At 36.2% G+C, this 23868-nt stretch overlaps 1 long non-coding RNA gene across 1 annotated transcript; it reads left to right on the plus strand.

The window, feature by feature from the left end:
• LOC108537275 (uncharacterized) lies at positions 1-23868 on the plus strand. Its single transcript, XR_001887747.1, has 3 exons — positions 1-66; positions 23246-23309; positions 23546-23868. It is a non-coding gene; the product is annotated as an uncharacterized LOC108537275 (long non-coding RNA).

The raw sequence follows: 23868 nt of genomic DNA on the forward strand, positions 1-23868 counted from the left end.
AGAGAGAAGCCTGGAGCTGGGATTTGTCTCCGGTCATGCTGCATTGAGCTGCAGGGAGCAGCTAGGGTAAGTAGATGCCACCAATTTATCTACTGGCTTAGATGGGTTGGTATTGCACTGAAAGGCAGGTGCCTCTTAATTTTTATCTAGATTTCTCACAGAGGGAATTGATCCTTGTACAGTTGTTGAATAGTGTTTTTGAAGGGTAGGAGGCTTTCTGTTCTGCCATCTTGCTGAAGTCACCTTGAGCATCATCTTAAATCTTTGTTATTGTGGGTACTTAGGACTGGACTTATGTACAATTTATCTCTGTGTCTTATGACTGCTGCATAGTGAATGATCATCAAATGTTTGATGGATGGATATAAACAGTGATCAAGGTAGGCATAAAATGGCTGGGTACATATTCTTGCACCTATTTCTTACATGGGCTTGGGTAACGTGAGTGTTGGTTTTAATAAGTACTTAAAAGTGATAATTTATATTTTTTATGCTATTTTTCCATGTTCATCCTTGAAAGGAAAAATAAAGTACAGAAATCTCCAGGTTGATTTAGCAAGGGCAACTCAATGGGACTTACTTTTTCAATACTCATGTCATTGACTTCCTTTTCAGAGCTAGGATCACAGGATTATTTGACCTATAATGTAGAGATCATCTAGCCAACTCCTCCCATCATTGATTTTATACATGAGGAGATCAAGGATGGGGGAGTTTAAGGGTTGTTCAGAACTCTGTTAATTAGAGGAGGAGCAAGCACTAGAACTAAAGCCACTTTGAGTTTGACTCTTTCTAACATATCAAACCATATCTCAAGTTTGGAATAATTAAGAAGTGTAAGAAATGTCTCAAAATGTTTGAGTACAAAATGCATTTCAAAGGTGAATTTAATATTCAGTGATCGTTATTTCAGATCTCCTGCTGTTAGAGAATAAGGCTGCCTAAAACCCCAGTGTTAACAGATGTCTGCTAAATACTTACTACTAATAATTGAAATAGTAACAACAGTGCTGCAATTAGTCTACAGGAACATAACACATACACGCACAGAGTGCGCACACACATTTTTTCTATCACTTTCTTTTGAGTATTAATGCATCTGTATAACACTTAGAATTAACATTCTACAAGAAAATTGAAGAAAAAAGGCTCAAAATAGAGTATACCCTGGGGAGATTAGTTTAAGCTATTTAAAAATCATTAGCTAGACAGTACATTTTGGTTAGAGATTTCGGGGAAAATATACTTGTGAGAGCAAAGAAATAAAACAAAGATAATTCTAAGCAGGCTGTTTATTTGCACGGGAAGATTGGATGATGGCTGTAATGCTAAGGAAAGAAAATGACATGAAGACGACGTGACCAAGCATTTTCCTCAGTGTTTTCCTCTAATGCTCCTTCATTATTCAGCACAATTGTGGCTCATCTCTGAGGTTAGATATTTATTAAACTACTTACTCAAAAGCCTTAGTTTATCCATTCATTGACTCATTCATTCATTTGACAAATATTTAAAAGCTCTGTTATTCTCTGCTTACATGTAAGAAAGGTAAACATGTGATCTGATGCATTGGAAATTTTATTTTGAAACATAAATAAAAACAGCATCAAGTGCTTATTACGTGCCAAGCATTTTCCCTATATAATATCTTCTTAATTCTTTAAAGAAACCTTACAAAGAATATTTTATAATTGTCCTTTATTTTATTGACAAGAGAACTGAAATAAAAGAAGTTATGCAACTTGTTCAAGGTCAGAAAATTAGTATTTTGAAGAGTCAAAAGGAAACCCAAGAGTTTGACTCCAGAATATGTTATTTTAGCCACTATAAGATACTGCCTCTAATAGATAGAATTAGACAGTGGCTCTTAAGATTACAGCAGTGGAGTTGTTACAAACACGTTTTAGAATCCAGCAGAATAAAACGACTGTCCCTTAACTCAGAACACAAAAATGTGGTAATGGACATACACATGTATTTAAAATATATGTCAGTGTTTTTATAACCTTTTGAATTTAATTCAAAGGCCTTGCCTGAGGTGAGACGAGAGGCAGTCCTTAGGTCCAAGGTTAAGTACACCTGAGGACGAAAGTCACCTTTGAGGTCATCATTTCAACTTCTGTGTTGTTATATGTGAGGAAACTGAAGCATCACAAGCTCTAACCTTTCTTACAATGTTGCCCAAGGAGACTGTAATTAATTCTCTCCTTTTTTTTTTTTTTTTTTTTTAAACACTGCTGTCCTGCCTACATATAATTAAATGGAAAACTCTATTCCTAATAGATAGATCATAACCAGTTCTCTTTAGGGATGAAGTAAATACAAGTTTAGGGATGTTGTCAAAGATTCTTAGGCTCCTTGAAAGAGGGAGTTAAGATATTAAAATTATTTGTATATTAATACATTACTATTATTTAATTTTAGATATTATAAAAATCTCAAGTATGAAATCAGTCTCCAAATATTTTTAATCATCTGAATTGCCCCAATTTACTTCTAAATACAAATAACTCAGGACTCAATGGGTTCCCACCTTTCCCATTTCAGTCTTGGATGGGGAGAATATTTCTATTTCTTAAACTTTGTCCAATCCTGAAAATGAGAATTAAAAGAGAATCTTTCTTTTTCCCTAAATTAAATAATTTGTAAGTATATTATTTATTATAACATTTAGAGATTTTTGAGGACATTGAAAGGAAATCTGTAAATTCTGACATTAACACACAGAAAATCAATTTGATAAATGTAGGATTTGGAGTTACTTTATTTTAGGGTAGAAAATACATGTGAAATATGGGCTTGTGAGTTTTACTAATCTTTTTATCCTTGGGGCCCAAATGCTGACACTTCACCATTAAGCCCTTGAGAATTTATGGTGATGGACAATCTATCAGTAAATCTCAGGCCATAGACCTTTCCAGCAGCCCAGTGGTCTAATGATCAATATGAAATAACCTAGTGAAAACTCTTGCCACTCTTGCCATCACATTGTGACTTGCAAATAATATAAATCTAGCCAGTCTGATTTGTTGTGATATTTACGTGTCCTCAGGTTTTTTATTCTTGGAGCATGCTTTTTACCCCAAATGCCCAATAAATTACCATGTAAAGTTCATTCAACATAGCAATTACAGTATCGGTGTTTGGAATTGAAAAAAAAAAAAAAGCTGTGTGAACATGGATACCTTACTTAAATCTATCTGAGTCTCTCTCTCTCTCCCCACCCCACCTCCCACCCCCCACTCTATTAATAGGATTTAGGATTTGCTGGCATAAACTTATTGCAAAGATTAAATGTGCGAAAGCAGGTAAAACACTTAATGCAATGCTTGGAGCTTAATTGGCATTCGATAAATGTCATCCATCACATTATTATTATTTATCAACTTTCAGAAATATTTAAATGTCCTTAGAATAACTGTTAGAAATGAGATAGAGGTAATATGTGTGATAAAAAGAGCTCTTGACTTTAAATTAGAAAATTAGGGCTTTTGCCTGAGCACTATTATTGGTTAGTGGGCCACAGACTCCCAAATTTGAAGAAGATATATTAGATTCACTTATTGAAAAACGCTTATGGAGTCTTGCTATGCATGAAGTGCTGAAACTAATCACTGTAGATACAACTGTGAACAAGACAGACAAGATCTTTGCTCCGTTCAATTTCCCATTCTAGTTGGAAAAGCAAGGGAAAATATGCAAACAAATATATAATTGACAGAAGGTGATAGCTACTGTAAAAATAAATAGAATAGAAAATTGGTTTAGAGAATAACTAGGGGTGGGGGAAATTTACCTTAGGTAGGGTGGGTAGAGATTGCTTCTGAGAATGTGAAATTTGAGCCAATGCCTGAATGATAAAAATGGTTTAGCCATGGAAAGATCTGAGGCGACATCCTACCAGGCAGGGTGAATGGTGGTGGAGGGGAGTAATTTTGCCATGCTCAAGAAACATGAAGAAGATCAATGTAACTAGTATGTGAAGAGATCAAGAGACATGTAGGGGATGAGGTTGGAGAGATGACAAGGCTCTCTTGATGATTCCTATGCTTCTTTCCTGATTTAATTTTTAAAGTTTCTGACACTGGACATTAATTCTGACCTTTTCCATAGCTTAGAAGAAAACAAGACAGCATATTCACTCATTGATAATAATTCTGGGCTAACTCACAGAAAATAATAACCATTTTGAAAACATATTTTGGTGTGTGTGTGTTGTACTAAACTATAATTATTAAATTGCTCAAATATTTTCAATATCACAAAGATTAAGAATGAAAGGGATTGTATACCAGACTTGCTGGAACTTAAGGCTGAGATATAATCAGAGTCATTATATATTTTCTACAGAACTAAAATATATTTATTTTAAATACATTAAAATAAAATGCTTCATGAATCTAAGTACTTTCTGCTATTTGGGGTGTTGCTTCTTTTACACTGGGAGATTAATCTAGTGATGTCTATAGATACAGCAATAACTTCTTAATGAGATATTGATTTCTAAAATTAAAACCTTACTTGTATCATATTTTCAATTTATATTAATGCTTCATTAAACTAATTAATAACATAACAATAACTAGAACTTTTATAGATTATAATTAATCATAATCACATAGTATTCTTGTACCAATTTATAGGTGTAATGTGATCTTTTGGAAGTCAGATTTTTTACATATACTTATAAAGTAAGCTAAGATGTAACTTTATTTTATGGAGTGCTAATTCTGATATATAATTAGATATACAGCATAGTATAAAAATGCTGGACTGTATTTGGAGAGATGAGTTTTGACATACTCTCTTTCTGCAGCTTACTGTCTAAGTGGTCCTAAACAAATCACTTTCCCTCTCTAGATAAATAGTTTATTCATTTGAGAAATAGGAGAGTTGGACTAAATGACCTCTAAGATCTCTTATATTTCTAAAAATGTTATTTTGGGAGTACTCCATCCCTTAGGGAGAAGGTGACTTCAGATGTTCCTATTGTTTATGTTAACAGCTGTATGCCTGGAGCTGCAAATCAGCAGCTCTATTTTTTTTTTTTTTCCTTTCTCTCAGCCTTTGTATCTAATAATCAACTGGACATTTCAACTTAGGTGTGTTGCAGGTGCCTAGACTAGAACTTGACTGAACTCTTCTTCTTCTTCAACCAATTTACTCCTTTTGAGCTACTTGTTTGAGTAAATTATACCAACATCCATGCAATCATTCAAGTCAAAATATATGGTAATTATAGCCCATAAATAGTTACTCAGACTTGTAAGTTATAACTTCAAAATACCTCTCTAACCCACCCATAGTTCTCCATCTTGCTGCCGTAGCATTAGGTTACGACAGTATCTGCTCTTACCTGGGCTGCCTAAGGACCATCTATGTGCTTTCACAGCCCACCATTATTATCTCCCCTTCTTTCATTCTCTTCACGGCCTCCAAAGCAATTTCTCTGCAAGGTGAAACCAGTGATGTTGCCCTTCACCTTAAACTCCTTCTCTAGCTTCCCCCATGCTAAAGTCCCAACTATTATACATGCTCTTCAAAGCCCCCATGAGTTGGTCCCTGCCTACTGATTGAGTTTTATGTTTTGCCACATTATTATTATTATTATTATTATTATTATTATTTACTACTGTGACCCATCTACCTCTCTGTTGTCTGAGACTATGTATATCACAGCCAATCATTGGGAAAGCTATTCTTCCCAATAAGTTTTTTATTGTGCCTGGGCTTACTTCAGCTCAACTTTAAAATCAGGTAAATCTTATCCTATATTGAACCTCCAATAACTTTCAGTTCTAATTAGAATAAAATATGCATTCTTTTTTGGTCTGTGGTATCTCTGTGCATTCTGAACTATCAAGGTATTGCTAAAGAGTAACTTGAGATTAGCTTATTGAAGTTGCTGCAGATAGTAGTTTTACTAAGATGGATTCTATGTTATTGGCTTATGGACTTTAAATGTAATGGATTCTGAACTTAGTATAAGTTCAAATTTCAAAAATGTGATGGTTGTTTATAACCAAAAGTAGTTCCATAGTTTTCTTAACATGGTCCTAATGGCCATGTGGCCTCCCTTTCTCTATATCGTGGACCTCCTTAGTCTTTTCCTATCTCTGGCTGCTTCACTCTTTAGTTATCTTGCTGCTTCTATCTTTAGTTATATACTTTCAAGTGTTTAATACCAATCTCTAACTGAACCATGTAATCTTTGAGCCAGTTTACATTAACATCAGTCATGAGTAGAAGAGTATAGCTGCTGAAAGTTTAGCCAAATAAATATGACTCACATGTTATATGCCAGGTAAAACTCATATTCCTATTAGACTCTTGTCTCATAATGCATTTTCGCTTAGCTAGAATAATATACTATATTGGGCATACCAGGACATTTCTGGGAGTGAAAGGGGATGCCAGAATGGTTAAAATGACATTATTTTAAAGTGTTGATTTATTGACCAACAAAATGGACTTGTATATTTGAACATTTAAAAAAGTTTAACTCAAAACTTTTCAAAATAAAATTCTGATGGACAAGACCCTAGACAACAGGGATGATCCCTCTACTATCTTATGTCTTCTAGTCATACAAGCCTTTTTAAAAAATTAATTCAGCAAATTAGCTTATAATTAGTGTCAGGTGCTCTTCTAAACACTTGGAATACATAAATGAAAAAAGGTAATACTAAGTATCTCGCCTTTATAGATTTTAGAGGAGAATAAAATAAATGAGTAAACAAATAAAACCTGGTGATGACAAGTGCTCAGCAGGGGATAAAACAAGTTAGAGAGGCACTGCCCGATAAAACTTTCTGCAATGATTGAAATATTCTGTGTTATCCAATATAGTAGTCATATGTGACTATTGAGGATTTGAAATGTGGATGGTGTTACTGAAGAACTGGACTCTTAATTTTATTTAATTATAGTTAATTTAAGTGCAAATAGATACCTATGACTACTGGCTATTGTACTGGGCAATACAGGATTAGGTTAAACAGTTCCTTGGAGGTGGGTGGTATTTTACACATACTAGCCATAGAAGGTTTCTTTGAAGATGTGAATTTCAACAGCATGTATAAATGAGGTAAAGGAACTGTCCCTAGTTGGGGATGGGGGGGATGGTGAAAGAAAAGAGAACAGCACATTTCTCAGGCAGGCAAGAAACTGGTGGTTCTGTTTGAGGAAATATAGTTTAACACAGCTGGAATGTAGGAAGCAAGCGGGGAGTATTGTTTGAATGTGTTAAAACCCATTTCGGCCTCATAGTTGCCAAAGGTCTTACCTTTACAAAAATGCTCTTACACCAAATCTTCACTTCGTTAGCTCCTATACATCGTTGTGATCTCAGTTCAAATTCTAATACCATTCCACCACCGGTTAGTCTCTTAATTGACCTCATAATACCACTTTCTGAAATTACTTAGCCTTTTATTTTCTCATACGATTATTACTTTTTTATCCATCTATATCATAATCCCTCTGAGGAAAACGATCTTATCATCATTGTTGAGTATCATCCCTTAGTTTCTAGTATAGTTTCAGGCATATATTAGGTATTTAAATCATGTTTTAAAAATTGATATTTTCAGGCATATATTAGGTATTTAAACCATAGCTTTAAAATTCATTGCTTATACTTCAATTCTTAAAGGGAGAGGTACTTCTCTGATTTGTCAGAGCCCTCCCAAAAATATTTTTGCAGTATGTTTCTTACTTACCGTATATAGGTTTTTATTACATTCATTTCAATTGTAATTCCATGTTTAAGGTCTGTGTCCTCAGGAAGGCTGTAGGCTTCATGAAACTCCATGAGACTGTCCTGTTTATCACTATTTCCAGCATATTGACCAAATGTTCTAGTTTGCCTAGGACTATCCTAGTTGTACTGAAATTCTCATAACCTCAGAAATCCTTCAGTGCCAGATGGACCAAGACAGTTGATCACCCTAAGCATCTAGCTAAGTGTCTGATATATAATCTGTGAGTAATAAGTATTTGGCTAAACTTTCAGCAGTTGTACCCTTCTACATGTTACTGGTATTATCTGGCTCAAAGATTAAGTGGTTCAGTTACAGGCCAGTTTTGAAAATTTGAAGAAAGGTAACTAAAAACTGAAGCAGCTGGGTTCAGGAAAAGAATAAGAAGGTCCATACTATAAAGAGAAGAAGGAAATACGGCCATGAGGGGCATGTTTAGAAAAAAAAAAAAAAATGGAACTACTTTTTGTTATAAACAACTATCACACTTAAGAAATTCAGACTTTGACACAAAGTTCAGCACCCATTAAATATAGAGTTCGTAAGCCAAGAAATTAACATAAAACCTGTCACAATAAAACTACCAACTTGAAGAAGCAAATCTCAAACTACTCTTGAAGAATACTTTGATAACTCAGAATGCACAGAGCTACCACAGATAAAAAAATTCTGCCACATATCAAAACACCATAAACACTTACAAACCACACAGGGAATAATTCACTATGATGGACAGTCCTATTTATTTTTCAAATAAGAAGATTATCATCCTGGGAATCTGAGATAATAGAACAATCTGGAGGAATGGGAATCTAACAAAACGGTGTATTAGAAGAAAGAAAATTATAGCAGAACGAATAGAAACCCCAGTGAAATAACAGAATGCTATACAAACTTAAGCTAGTTTGTAAAAGAACAAAAAAGGTTTTGTAAAAATGAAAAACATATAGAGACTGATATTAAAAACTCAGTGGAAGGGATAAGCAGCAGATTAGGTACAGCTGAAAAGACATTAAAAGGCTAAAAGATAAGGCTGAGTCAATTACCCAGAAAGCAACCCATAAATCATGAAAAAATGTGAAAGATAGATTAAGAAATATATGTGATCGGAGGAAGAGATCCAATATTCTATTAGGAGTTCTGGAAGAAAACAATGGAAATAATACGAAATATCAAAATTAAGGGGTGGAAGTTGGTTATTAGAAGAAAAGGTAGCCAATGTGCAGAGAGAGTCAGAATAGACAAGTGTGTGTGAGACCCAGCGCTAACTTCCTTTGGGTTCTGACAGCTTTCCTCCTACAGTAATATTTTACTGGATGATGGTTTCTATGTGGTGGTCTTTGCAGACGTCTGATTCCTTACAACATACCTCTTTTCATAAAGCAATTCTGAGCGGACCTCTGTTCTTTGCAGTGAAACAGGCCTTAAGTAAACGTAAGATTTAACTAAGAAAAGTTTGCTCAGATGCTTCTGGGTGATAGAAAGATAAACAGGGCTGTAATTCATGAATATGTTAATTAATTTCCTGCTTTGGAAGTTAATGGTTGTTAGCTGACAGTAGATATTAGAATAATAGTTATTGTCTCTTTAATATCTATAGAGCATATTTAAGGGTATCTTTGCTATCTTAATAACACAAGTTCAGAAAAACTGACTTCAGAAATATTGGCTCCCTTTGTAGCCCATTCAGCTAAGTGGGTGTACTCAGTGTCCTGCTTGGCCTCAATGGCTGCCATCTCTCAGAAAGGACTCTTGTACTCTGGCTCCTTCCACTTTGAACTGGGTGTTCCCCACTGAGCTTTAGTTTGTGATTTTTCACATATGTGCGTATTTATTTAATATTTTAGACACGGAGTCTTGCTCTGACCCCAGGCTGGAGTACAGTGGCACAATTGCAGCTCACTGCAGCCTCAAACTCCCAGGTTCAATGGATCCTCCCACCTCAGCCTCCCAAGTAGCTGGGACTATAGATGCATGCTACCACACCCAGCTAATTTTTTCTTTTATTTTTCTTTTCTTATATTATATTATATTATATTATATTATATTATTTATTTATTTATTTTTGTAGAGATGAGGTCTTGCTATGTTGCCTAGGCTGGTCTTGAACTACTGACCTCGAGTGATCTTCTTGCCTCTGCCTCCAAAGGTGCTGGGTTTACAGGCATGAGCCACTGCTCCCAGCCGGTTTGTGACTTTTAAGAGTTTTCTGATAGCTGTAATCCAGCCTCCCTACAACAACTGGTTTGCAGCCCGAACTAATATTTTCCTTTAAGTACCTTTGACATCTACAGAGGGTTCTCTTTAGGCAACCCAAGTGCTTTGCAGATAGAAGTTTTTTTTTCGTCAGTTTTCTTAGCCTGGGCAGAAATGGTCTCTCAATGTCAAACAGAAAAAAAAGGCAGGAGATAAAGTGGATCACCCAGCATCAGGTAGAATCAGAATCAGAAAGTTTCTTCCAACCTGGTAGGTAGTTTACACTAGCTCCCAAATCCATGCTTTCTCTGAATACAGGTTAAAGGCTGGAGTTCTGTAGTCAAGCATCATCAATACAACCCAAGAATCATTATTTGGGAAAAATAATGTAGCCCCTTAAACTTGATTGTCATCATTTGTGGAATGAGGATAATGAAAGTAACTGTTTAATAGAATTTTTCTGAGGATTAAATGAGGTAATATATGTAAATCATTTAGCAAGGTGCCTAGTACACATTAAGTGATGCAAAATATTTCCTACCGCTGCAGTAGCAGTGCGTGGTGTGATAAATCGTTTATAAATGTTAAGTCAAGTAAAATCAATTAGTAACGTTTCGTTAATTGCCTATTCCCACTGCCTTGTTATATGTCCTGGAAAAATGCAAAAGAAATATAATTCAGCCTTTAATTTCATAATGCTAATACATTAGTTGGGCAGAAAAAGTTACCTGTGAAAAGTTGTTCATTAAACAAACGCTTGTGGAGTGCCTGCTGATTTGCTTTAATGCGACCCCCAGAGCAAATGCCAGAGAAAAGGCAAGTAGGCAAGGCAAAAAAAACTTTATTAACTTGCCAATGTGAAGGAGGGGTGAGGTTCACCGGTCTCAGGCGGTGGAGGCCGACGAAGTCGCTCCAGCGTTCTCGGACGAGGTTCCTAGGTCCACACACGAGCAGGGGCCAAGGAAGTTCCCACCGAGCGCCCCGCCGGGAGCGGCTTTTATGTCCTGGGCCCGGGAGTGGGGAGGGCAGTGGGCGGGACATAGGCGGGTCGGGGGCAGGGCGGTAGGCGTGGCTAGGCGGGTTCCGGTTTTCCTCCGTCGGAGGTTGGGTTGCGCCTGTGCAGTCGACCCGTGTCTTTCCCGGGCGCGGGAAAGTTGACGGTGAAGAACCCGGAACTGCGCCATCTTGCCTCAGTTCATCCAAACACCTACTAGGACTTTTTTCTGATGAAAACAAAAATTCTTACTGTAGTAGACTTTACATTTCATCTGGGGGCCGAGGGAACTGGCAATGATAAATGGTCTTAATAAAGATGTTATTGTAGAAGATGAGGGGAAAAGATTTTAAAAAGTAGATTGAATGAGTGCAGTTTGAAATAGAGAAGACAGACCTCAATGTAAGATGATATTTGAGCAAAGATTTGAATACAGTGAAGGAGTTTGCCAGGCAGTCATCGAATTGAATACTCCCTGTGTTTTAAAATATCTAATCTGCTTATTCTGCATCTTGGAATAAGTAAAGGACTCAAAGGACAATTGGGATATGGCATTCCAGAAGGAAAATAATAAGGTGGAGTCCTTACTTTATTAATACATTCATTAAACAAATCTTTATTGCATAAATGCTTAGTTCTAGCTAGTAGAGGAGGATTTAAGGAAGTTATTCGGAACAAGAGTAGAAGTGCTCATGTGTGAGCATACCTCCTTCCCTTTCCACACCAGATAGAAATTATTAAAAGATTATATCAAGCATACAAGCAGCCTCAGAATTCCTTTCAACATATCACTCCAAGAAAGCTAAAACAGTACATCAGAAGTGGCTTCTGAGATGAAGTCTATTTTCCAGCCTGTGGTATGATACTGTGAGATTTTACTCACATCTAGGATAGATCTGCTATTAAGAGTCTATTGACCTTCTGGTCCATGTATAGGCATTTTCATCTTTCTTGCCTTAGTAATTTTATACCTATTACATTTCTGAAACCCTCTCCATTAGCCATCTGCTACAGCACTTTTAGACACCGAGGCAGTTTTGTTCACTACAGATCAGAGCCTTGGTCATAAATAAATATAGTGGGTAGAGACTTACATGGTGTGATGAAGAATACTCATATAAAATGATCTGCATTGTGGATTTGTTATGATAACCAACAATTCAAAAATTATAGTTGTGTTTATTGTCAGGAGTCACCTGTAATCCCAGCTACTTGGGAGGCTGAGGCAGGAAGATCCTTTGAGCCCAACAGTTTGAGGCTGCAGTGAGCTATGATCAACACACTGTACTCCAGCATGGGTGACACAATGACACCCTGTCTTAAGAATAACATTTTTAATGAACATAAGAATAGTTCTATTTATTTATGATGATACATTTTCAATATGGCTCAGCACCAGTACAATTTGACATTCTCGCCATCAGTAAACCTAACCTTGTAATATTGTTTTCTCTCCAATTACTCTGAACCTAGAAGTTTCTTCTGGTTCCTAAAGTGATGATGTTTAGAATACTGGTAACTTATGGTCTGATTTCTTTTTCTTGTCCATGATGGCTTCTTTTATTCCCATTCTATTGAGTTAAAAGGCAAGCAGCTCAACTCCTGTACTGCCTAAGTGGCATGTTAAATTACAAGTGTTCCCACTCTCTGTAAATAATTGTTTAGGACAGAAAATGCAGTCCTGTATTATTGATTCAGGAGCTAGGGCTTTTTAAGTACGATATAAAAAACCAAAAGTGAATCAAAGCCAATTGCTTTGGAATGAAAAAAGAAAAAGTAAGTTGCTTCCTCATTACAGAACATTTTAAGGAAATTGAAAAGGCTTTTCCAGGCTGAGATAAGGTGTTTTTTTCAAGAAAAAAAAATGTTTGCCACCAAAAAGCCAATTTTTAAAAATGAACATCAAAGTTGTGAAGTGAACTGAGTTCCACTTGGAGCTGTTGCCCTACTTCCTGCAAGTTGGATAATGGTGCTCCAACCATGAAAGCAGGGCCCTATGACCTGTATCTCCCATATCCCACATGGCCTCTTGCTATGGTGACAAACCCAGGAATCATATTTTGTGGAGGATGGAGGCAGGGTGAAGAGCAGTGCATTGTAAAGCACTTTGGAAAACCTTCAGGATCCCACTTGAATCAGGCTTGTAAGGCGAGGCTACCAGAAACTTAATCACACCCTTAGGTTAGTCATGGTGTTCTTATGGTCAGTACATGCATAACCAGGAACATGAGTTCAACTAGAAATAATGCACACACACACTAATCCACACACAGGTTGAAAGAGAGAGGATTCTACAGGCAGAACACAAAACAGAGGGGTAATGGTTATATTTCAGAGAAATCTGAAAAACGGGAAATCTGTGAGTAGCTGATCAGAGTAGTTTGTTTTAAGGTTTGAGTGAAGATTGAAATGTGTGAATGGATGTATGTGTGTGTGTGTGTGTGTGTGTGTGTGTGTGTGTGTGTGTGTGTGGTTTTCCCAGACATGTTCCAACCTGCCATTTGTCTTTATGGTGATGATTGGCTTTTGGGTTTGTGTCTGCAGGCTCTGAAAAGAAGGCCTGGGAGTTTAGTGGAGAGCTCACTGAATTTGAAGGCTTTGGGCCTAGCTCTGCTTCTGCCATCTTGGGCCAGATTCTTTTTCGCTCTGAGCTTCAGTTTTACCATTAATAAACACATTTTACAGTTTTCATTATTTTTTACAGCTCTAATATTGGGCTCTATTAAAAAACACATGCACACATTTATATATTAAGGCATTTAGGAAGAGCTAAGTATTCCTGGAAGAAAGCGTTTTAGCATTTTCTTATTTAGTTCCCACAACAACTCTTTGGGGGTTTTCTATTATCATTCCCATTCTATGTGTTGGGGATCAATTGTGGGCAGGCTAGGTAACCTGCTCACAGTCACCCTATTACGAGGGAGGGGTGCTGGAATATGAAAGCTAAGCCTTAACATAGGAGCAGTGCTTTCAATCACTATACAATTCTTTCTCTCCGGTATGCTATGCTGCTGTGAAACTTTTTAAAAGACTCAAACCACTAAAATAGTTTCTGGAGTACACTGAGGTATATAATTTGACGTAGACTGGGTCTATGTAGCTGTGGTGAGATTTGGTCGTGCTAATTTGAATCTCTTAATTAATGAGAAGAGTCAGAGAGTAATGGTTTTGCATTCTATAGTGACAAAACTTGAGGAAGGGAAGGCTTCTTTAATGATCAGAGAAGATAGATTTTCAATCATTAAGCCAAATCACAAGAAAATGACTCCATCTAAGTATGCTGCCTATGCCTTTAAACAAGTATATTAAAATAAAATCTCTCTACAAGGTTAATGATGCTTTGCATATATGAACTCGACTATGTTTTTTGCAATTATATTTGCAACACAAGAAAATTGTGGCTAAAGACTGAAGAATAGCTTTGTGTTCTAACGGAAGGCTCTTCTAACATTGCTAATGAATTTTTTACCCTTGAAAACCTTCATGTCACATCCTATTATCATAACCAATATTCTCATCCTCATGGTTAGTTCTGTCCACGTTCTATGTAGCGTATTGGTTCTAATATATAACTACTGTTCATTTAAAATCAACAAATGTTTATTAAGTAGCACTTAAGTGCAGCTTAATATGAAATGTTAGAACAGAATTTTCAAGGTAAGTTTCATACGTGTATTGGTTATAAGTCTCTTTGTGGCAACAGAAACCTAACTTTTAGTGGTTTAAGCAAAACAAAGAGAATAATTGGCTCATGAATATTGAGGATCCAAGAGTATAGTTGCCTGTAGGCCCTGCTAAATATAAGAGTTAAAAAATGAGGTTTGGGTTGTTTCTCTCTTTTGCTGTCAATCAGCTCTGTTTCCTTCTTTGGGTATCGGCTTTATTTACCTCAATTCTCTGGTCATATCTTTCTATGTTGTGGGAAAGAGGCACCAGAAGCCCATACGATTATAGCTCTTGATCCAAAAGAGAGACTAGAGCTTTCCACTTTTGCATATGTCAACTCATCCTTGGGCTAATCTCTTTGCCGGGGGTCCGAGATACTAATTAACTTCCAGCGTCTTGTGTGCATTTTTTGTTTGTTTGTTTGACGATTGATTCAACATCTATGATTGACAACATTATAGAGAGTATGATTTAGGGAACATTGGTTCTTCAAATAGAATGTGGTTGAAAATAAAAACAACATCCAGATAGCAGACTCTACATATGTACAGTGTCTACTATATGTAAGCAATTATTTGTAAATAATTTACATATTTCCCTCAAAAGTGTTTGAAGAACCTGGGAATAAAGGAATGAAGATAAATAAGTTCAGGTAAAGAAATCTGCCTGAAGTATAAAGGTGAGACTGAGCTTATTTGCAGAAAATCAGAGTAACAACCATGAAAACTAAAAGGATGAAGCAAATCTATTTACAGTTCCACCCATTGAATCAAGACTGCTAACTGTTACGGAAGAGATATTACCAAATTAACTTGAATCATTCAAGTAGTAAAATATTACACATTCTGTCCTTAAAGTCAACAAACTCATTCTCTTTATCTAACTCTCCACATCTCCCCTACTCTGCCTCAATTATTTTCTTCAAACATACATGAGTACTGGTGTTGAAATATCTTTTATAGAAACTAGTTTGTGTAAACCACAGGGCAGAAAATTCAAATGGTTATGTATTAGTATCACAGTTAAGATTGCAATACTATCACAACTTTCCTGTTCCACTAGTAGTCAACAAATTGCTGCACAATTAATTTCCTCCTAGATGATGAGGATGGTAGCTGTGCTTTGTGGTGATAAAGATCTGGATGCTTGTGAAGTCTGCAAAGCCAAGTGAATGAAAATAATTCTGGATTCAGTCAGTCTCATTTAAAAAATCAGCTTTAAAAGCTCTATTACTTAAACAAGTTGCCATTGTTAATGCTATTATGTCCTTTTCAGAAATGCTGTTGCTCCTAATTTGAAACAAGTGCTTCCTTTAGGGCTAATTAAGCAGATGAATGGCACTTCTGAGGACCACATAGTTAACATGTTCAGTCTGTAGCAAAGCCAGGGATGCTGGATATGATACCTTAGAATTTGTACTCCAGAAATAACAACTCTCTCTACTCTGGGAAGACACTGATTCGATGAGAGATGAAAACAACTTCATTAATGTTTAAGTCTCATTTTATTTTAGCATTTACCCTTTTCCTACCCCTTTCTACTCTGAAGTTGGACTTGTACAGGTTGTACAGGGCGTTTGTTATTAGATCACCAGCATTCCTCATTTTCCTCCCAAACAGCAATTCATTTCGCCATTAAGAAGTGTACCCTACTTTCAGCAATGTAGTTGGGTGAGATTGATTGCACTCTGTACTTCAGGGATGGGTCCCAATTCTCTTAAGATCAAGTGTCCCAGGGCCATTGTAATTAGGCCAGGGATGGACACATGACCTAGATGGGTTTAAAGGGCTAGGAAGAGTCCTAGTGTATTTAAGGACTAAAAATCTGAGGAAGAAAGTGAAAAATTACCCATAACCCACCAACCCAAACATATTTATTCTAATATTGATGAGATCTAAGGAGGTTGTTTGGGGTTTTTTTCCCAGATGAATTAGAAATAATGTTAGGAAATTATTGCTATTCTCTTGGGATAAAGCAGGACTTCCTAAGTATTTCACCCAAGCTAGAAACTATAATCAAAAATACCTATCTCACCTCATAAAACTTTAAACCTTTTATATAGAAAAATAGACAAACAAGAAAAGACATATGCAACAGTGTGTTAAAGAATTAATGCATTCAATGCTACTAACATATGAACAGCTTTTACAAATTAGTAATTAAAAGTTGAATACCCCATAAAAATAAGCACAAACATCAAATAAGCAATTCATATGAGAAGATTAGATGATAGGTAGGTAGGTAGGTAGATAGATAGATTGATCAATCGATCGATCTGTTGATCTTTGGTGTGTGTGTGTGTGTGTTTGTGTATGTGTGAGTGAGTGTATACACACCAAATAACGAGCCTTACCCTGACTAGCTTTGGGACTTTGAGACTTTGAGCAATTGGCTTTACCTCTCTACTAAAATTGCAGGTTTCTCATTGTTTAAAACAGGATAATGATAACTAGTTAAAACAGGTATAATGCTACTTCACAGCATTCTTATACAGTCAAATCATATAAAATTGTATATGCTTGAAGAAAGATTGTGCTCATTTATGAATATGAGGAATTGGATTTAGTAAATGACCTGCAGATTTATTCAGATGATTGCCTTATCTTTTTCTTTTAGTTTGCTTGCAGAAGAGGAAGAAAAAAACAGCCCCTGTGATTCAGAAAGTTCAAACACAACATTAAATTGTTAAGATAATTGCTAATTGGCGAGCTTACATCACAGCATCCCATTTGGATCAATAAATTCAATGACCAAAATAATGTAACTACAACTAAAACAATAGTTTGCCATAAAAGTTATTCATACATTGCTACAATGTGCTCATGGCTAAGACTAGGGAGGAAAATTGTTACAATTATCAGGTGTTTATTCTGTTAGATAATGTAGTATTTTAAATACTTTGCAAGTGTTATTTTACTTAATCTTCACAATGGCTCTATAAGGATATTATAAAACCTATGTTTTTGAAAACTACGGTTCCCAGAAATTAGGTACCTTGCTCAGCTATTAAGGGGCAGAGCCAAAAATGTGACTTCAGGACAAATTCACATGCTCATGTCACTCATTTTTTAAATTCTTCTTTTATAGTTAGTTAGCCATTTTGAATTTTTTAGAAATTCCAGAAGAGTGTGAGGATCACATGTGCTGCCTTTTTCTTTTCTATCTCTGCTTTCAAGTATATACTAGTGTTCCAAACCCTATTTCAGAGTGGATGTTGAGCCAATATTTGAGAAGCCAATGAGTTCCAAGCATTGCATTTGATGTTGATGATTTTTAAAAATGAGGTTAGGCCGAATTTCTGCCCACAGGAACACATTATTTCTTTTTAGTCAGTTTGTAACACATGCTGCTTTTTTGTAGGTACTCATTGAATGCATCAACATTTTTAGTTGCCTTATTAGGCTTTCTAAAAGTCAAGGCTTTCAAATTTAACTCTTGGGTTCAAATTCTCATTTCTTTAGCTTGCTAATGGTACAACTTTTGCATTTTCTCAGCCTCAAATTGGGAATAATAAATATCATTTGATGCCAGTGGCATTTGAATTATTTGAGATTCCTTATATTAATTAATGCAACTTATCAGAGTGCCCGGAACACAGCAAACAGTCACCAAATGATAAATTTTATAACAGTCTTTATGGCTGATTCTTGTATTGAAGTCTCAAGTTTCCACATTTGAATGAAAAACCTCGGCCTGCTTTGGTCTCATAGAAAGTGACGATAAATAGAACCAATGTTGTTCAATAAAGGAAAAGATAATGAATTTTAGTTTGAGGACACTGGTATCTTTAAAAATTTTTGGTTTTCATGACATTTCCACAAAGAAGATTTACATATTTAATGGAGATCCATCACAGACTTAGAAATCCTCAGGAATTCCTGCTGGGGCTAAAGTGCCCATCTCTGGGCAAAGCATGCAGCAGCAACAGCCTCAGTTGGAATAATCCTATATCATAGGATTTTAAAGTATTCTCTATGGCTCACTATATTTAACATTACATACATTTTGATTTTTGTATCAAGTCCTTTGACCAAGAGGATTCTATCCAGGATAGAATAGCATCACATTGCATCTCTTCCCAAAATGAAAATATCATCGATTATTACATCAACATGACATTGCCTAGATTAGAATATTTCAAATACACACACATTTACATAAGGTTAAGAAAACCATTTTCCATGAGGCATAAAGTTTTCCATCCACCTCTTTTATGTATTGCTTTTGTCAAAGGGTGATGCCCCTTAACAGAAGAAATCTAGTGTGCAAGTTAAATGTGGCAGTCCAGAAGCTCAAGTCCTTAGTGTGGGCTTTAGATCTGGTTAGACAGAAGCTCTACTCTGCCTGAGAGGACATTGGGAAACTCTTCATTTTCTATAATTCATTTCATTTTGTGCATTTTCTATTTATTTTCACTACTCTATAAACCCTTTAAACTTCTGGCATTACTCACCAGTATTTTAAGAATGATTTTGTCTTGTTTGTGTGGGTGTTAAATTTTCCCTTTAAATTAATCTTTTAAGGATTTTGGTTTAGATACCTGATATTTCTCTTCCAGGTTGTTCTTCCTTGCAGGATCTGTTTCTATGTACGCCCATTGAGACTTCTGGGAAACAAACCTGGAGACAAAGTTAAGAGTGAAAAAAAATGTATTAGAAAGAAAGGTCTGTGAAAAAAAAAGGGGAAAATACAGGATTGGGAAGGGAGACCTGTCAGACTACAATATTGATCTTATAAATTCTCTAGCAGTGCAATGAGGTGCCTCAGAGCAATTATTACCCATTACAAGATTCCTGTGTTGGCAGAAACGGCTCAGCCCTTGTATCAGAGCCTTTCCAGTCACTGATTTGAGCCAAACATGGTTGAAAAACTGACACCAGCTCCAAGGAGCTAGTAGCTGGAGGCTTTCCACTGGCCAGAGTCCCAGAAGCTGAGCAGCAAGGCCTTTCTTGAAGTGGGATCTGAGTATACATTATTGGGTGTGTCAAGTGGGTTCTACCTTACAAGTACAATGCAAAAGCTAATTGTTTTTCCTTAAAGTTGGAGGCTTGGAAGACATGAGGAAATACATGAAAACATGTGACTCTGTTCCTGTTCTAAAATACCTGTGTAGCTGCAACATCCTGTATGCCTAATTTTGAGATTTGGAGGAAAAGACTGATTGCCACTGGCAGCTTGCTAGTCTTCTGGAAGTACCTCTGGCATAAGCAAAAGTGTTGAATTTTCCTTTTTGCCTTCAATCCTAAAAGCTAAATGGAAGGAAAAATGAGTACATCTTATTATTCCAAATGAGCTCACCAGAAAATTATTTCCATAGTTCATTAAGAGTTCACTGCAGAATAATATTCACATAATACCAAAGATACTGAAACTACTACCATTGGCCATGCATTTCAGAAACTAGTTAGCCACACTAACCCAATCAAGAATTTCTGTTGAGCAGGAATTGAATGCAAAAAAGAACCTTTATACTCTTTCAAATAATAAATGTACATGTTTCCATGAATACTTATAACCTGTGATATTTCCCTCAATATGTCTTTTTCCTCATTGCAATCTCTTGCTCTAAATAAGAAGTCGGTTCAGTGTGTGCTTATTACTCAGTGGATTACACTATGGGCTCAGTGTTCGGTGACTTCAGATAGTATTTTACAATTTTCAACTATATTTTCTGCTTTATAAATGTCTCCTAGAATATTTCATTAGGTAAATTGGGCTGACTCCCTGACTGATCCTTTATAATTTGTAATGTTTTATTGCTTAACTATAGACATAATTAGGGATGCCTAAAATTCTGACTTTGGACTAAGAGTAGTTTTAGTAATAATGCGGTTACCTCTTGGGTCATCTTCTTCTTTTCTCTAGATTGGAAAGGGATTGACTAAGACCCCTGGAAAAAATATGTGCTTCCATAGAAAAGCCCTTTTCCACCCAAGGGACTCATTTTTCATCTATAAAATGATGGAGTTAGACTAAGGAATCTTTAATGTCTCATTTACGTCTGTGTCCATGCATTTTAGAGGAAATGACTTTCCTCCCTGAAGACTAATAAGAAAGAATAACTGGTCTGATTCTGCTAGTTTCACTCACACTCACAGGAACAGGCAGAATATGATACCAGGCTCCAGGAGGGAAAGAGAGCACCCTCATCTCCGGAGGCCTAGGAGAGTTTGGCAATATCATGCATGTCATGGAGCCTGGAAATAATAGTAGTTACTCCTCACTTAGTGCTTATCATATGCCCATAACTACAACCGGTGTGTTATATTTATTACATTTATGACAGTCTCATGAAAATGTTATCATTGCCTGTATTTTATAGATAATGGGAATGAGTCTTACAGAGAATAAGCAACACACAATTGTCACTGGGCTTTTAAGGAGTTGACATGGATACAGACAGATTCTATCCATCTCAATAATCATGCTATTCTCTCTGGTCATTTTATCATTTCATTCACTCAGTACCTAAGTATTCAGAGCTTGGTTCTTACTGGGATTGATCAGAGAGAGAGTGAGTGTTTGAGTGTTTGAGTGAGACTGGGTCTGCACTGGAGACAAAAAGGTTCTCTGTCCCTCTAATGCATTGGCTGTTTTGTCTTTGCATGGTGACTCTTCTCTGATTGTGACACCATGAAGCATTTCCTTTTCTGGACAACCCTGAAGCCAGTGCCTCATCAAGAGGAGCTCTGGAGTGCTAGGTTGCCAATACCTTGATCACAGCTTTTAATTTGCTAATTTGTTAGCTGGAAGAAAGTGTTGGGAATTGCTAGGAGGAATGATGAGAGCATCAACTTCTCCCCGTGAAACATCTTAAAGACGATGAGTGTGCAGTGTCGGGTGAGACAGGGATCTTTGTGGGAATACAATATGGAAGAAAGGTCATAATTATGTAAAAAAAAAAAAAAAGTCACATTTTCTCCTTATTTTGCAACACTATTTTCCATTTACTATTTCAAAAAGCACAGAATTTCCTTGTGCTTATCTCTGTCTTTAAACTTATCACATAATAATTGACTTTTCAGTCTTCCAAACAAAATTGAACCTCATCTGTCTTGTTTACTTTGATGTTTTCAATAAGTCAGATCTGGGGGTAAGAATATTCTAGACAGTAGAAAAAAATAAATAAAGGCTGGAAATAGGGATGAATTTGACCTTTTTGAGGAATAAAAATAGGTTATGCAATGGCACAAACGAAAAGAAAATGTTAGTTGAGACTTCACAGTGCTGGGGTAAGCAGAGCTTTCGTAGAGGGCCACGAGGCTATAGTAAAGAGTTGGAACAAATTCTTGCTCAGTGACTATTTACTGAATATTGACTATGCAACAAGCATTAATCTAGGTGGTGGAAGTATAAGTATAAACAAATAATATGCATGTTTCCAGCCATCAGCTTACATTATTAGGGTAAAGATAAACATTAAATTATATATATTATATATTTGTCTATATATACACACACACATACTTACATATTATTAATGAGTGATAAGTGTTAGAGAGAAAAAACTTGAAGTAGAAATGAATGATGTCAAGTATTGGGAAAGAGTGAAGGAGGGTTTGGAAAGATGGAGAGAAACTAAAAGAAGTGATGAAAAAAGCCATGTAATTCTTTGGGGAAAGAACATGCCAGACAGAGGCACCAGGCAATGAAATTGCCAGAGAAGTGAAAAGGCCACTGTTGCTAGAATGGTGGGAACCACAAAAGTAGCAGGTTATGATTAGTAATAATATGAAGTGAGTGTCAGATAGAAGAGAGCCCTGAAGATTATGGTAAAGACTTTTTTTTTCCCCCTAAGTAGAAGGGAAATCCATCTTTAGACACAGTAGTGCCACAATCTGAATAATATTTCAACAGGTGGAAGATTTGAAAATAGACTAAAAGGAAGCAAAGGTGGAAGGAGGGAGATAAGTTAGAAAAGTACCATCCAATAGAAATATATTGCAAACCACAAAACAGTGCCACATGTGTAATTTTCAATTTTCTAGTATCCACATAGAAAGTCAAAAAAAAAAAAAAAAAAAAAAAAAAAAACCAGGTGAACTTACTATTAATGATGGCTTTTATTTAACCCAGTGAGATATTTTTTTAAAGACTTACATTAAGTCTTTGAAATATAGTATGCATTTTATACTTCCAGCATATCTCAATCCAGACCAGCCACATTTTGAGCACTCAATAACCACATGTGGCTAGTGGCTACTATACAGAATGTCACAGTGAGAAGACTGTTGCAGTCAACCACGTGGTATAAGATAGCAGTGCACTGAGGAAGATGAGGAGGCAGGTTCTGGATATGTTTTAAAGATAGAGCTAGTAGAGTTTGCTGAAGAAATGAATTTATGGATAAATGAGAAAAGGCATTGATTGAAATAAAGGAAGTTGTAGAAAGGAAATGAAATCATAAGAAAGTTAGGATATTTTTAACAGTTGAAAAATATCCCAGAGCCATTTTACACTTAAGCTAGGTCTTTCCCCGTCCTTGGTTATGGAGGCCTGCTAAGAGTATTTTCAAGTTGCTAAGGTATGTGGGCTCAGGAGCAAGCCAATGACGTTGTCATAGGAAATACAAAGCATGGAGGGCAGCATAGGTCCATGATGTGGTTCTCATGGTGGCTTTTCTCTCCAGTTAACAGAAGGAGCACCGGGACACTATACACCTTCTAAGGTCTTGAGTTACAAGGTCGTGTCAGGTAACCATTGATCTTATTCTGATGTTTTCCAAATAACTATCTCAAATTATTGAGCCTTATCTAATTCCGAAAGTTAGAACACCCAGAGAGGGTTGCTTTTACTAATTCATCCATCCAAAATGGTTGCGTATTTGTGATTTATACAAATGTTCATATCCATATTCCTTTTCAAACAAAGGCATGAGATGTGCTAGGGTAGCTCAGAATTTGACTTGAATTTTTTGTTTTCTTTTCAGTCGGACATCCAGTGTTGTGAACTCACGACTTGAATGCTCTTAGCACATACAATCTCTATCGAATGTTCCTCAGTCTCCACTATTTTTTTATGTTGTTATGCTTGGTCCTTGGTACCTTTGCATTCATGATGGTAATGTACATTGTGTTTTTCTGAACTGAAGTTCTTCCACAGACCATAGCAAAATACTTTGTACCGTACCTTTTTTTCTAAGTAGGCTCAGTGGGATATACTAGAAAGAACACTGCAGCAGGAGTCAAGAAATCTCACAGGGAACTGCTCTTTACTTGAGGGAGTTTGGAAAAGTCATTTTGCCAATCTGGG

The sequence above is a fragment of the Rhinopithecus bieti genome, unplaced genomic scaffold (assembly GCF_001698545.2).
Source record: "Rhinopithecus bieti isolate Rb0 unplaced genomic scaffold, ASM169854v2 scaffold_315, whole genome shotgun sequence".
Classification (NCBI taxonomy): Eukaryota; Metazoa; Chordata; class Mammalia; order Primates; family Cercopithecidae; genus Rhinopithecus; species Rhinopithecus bieti.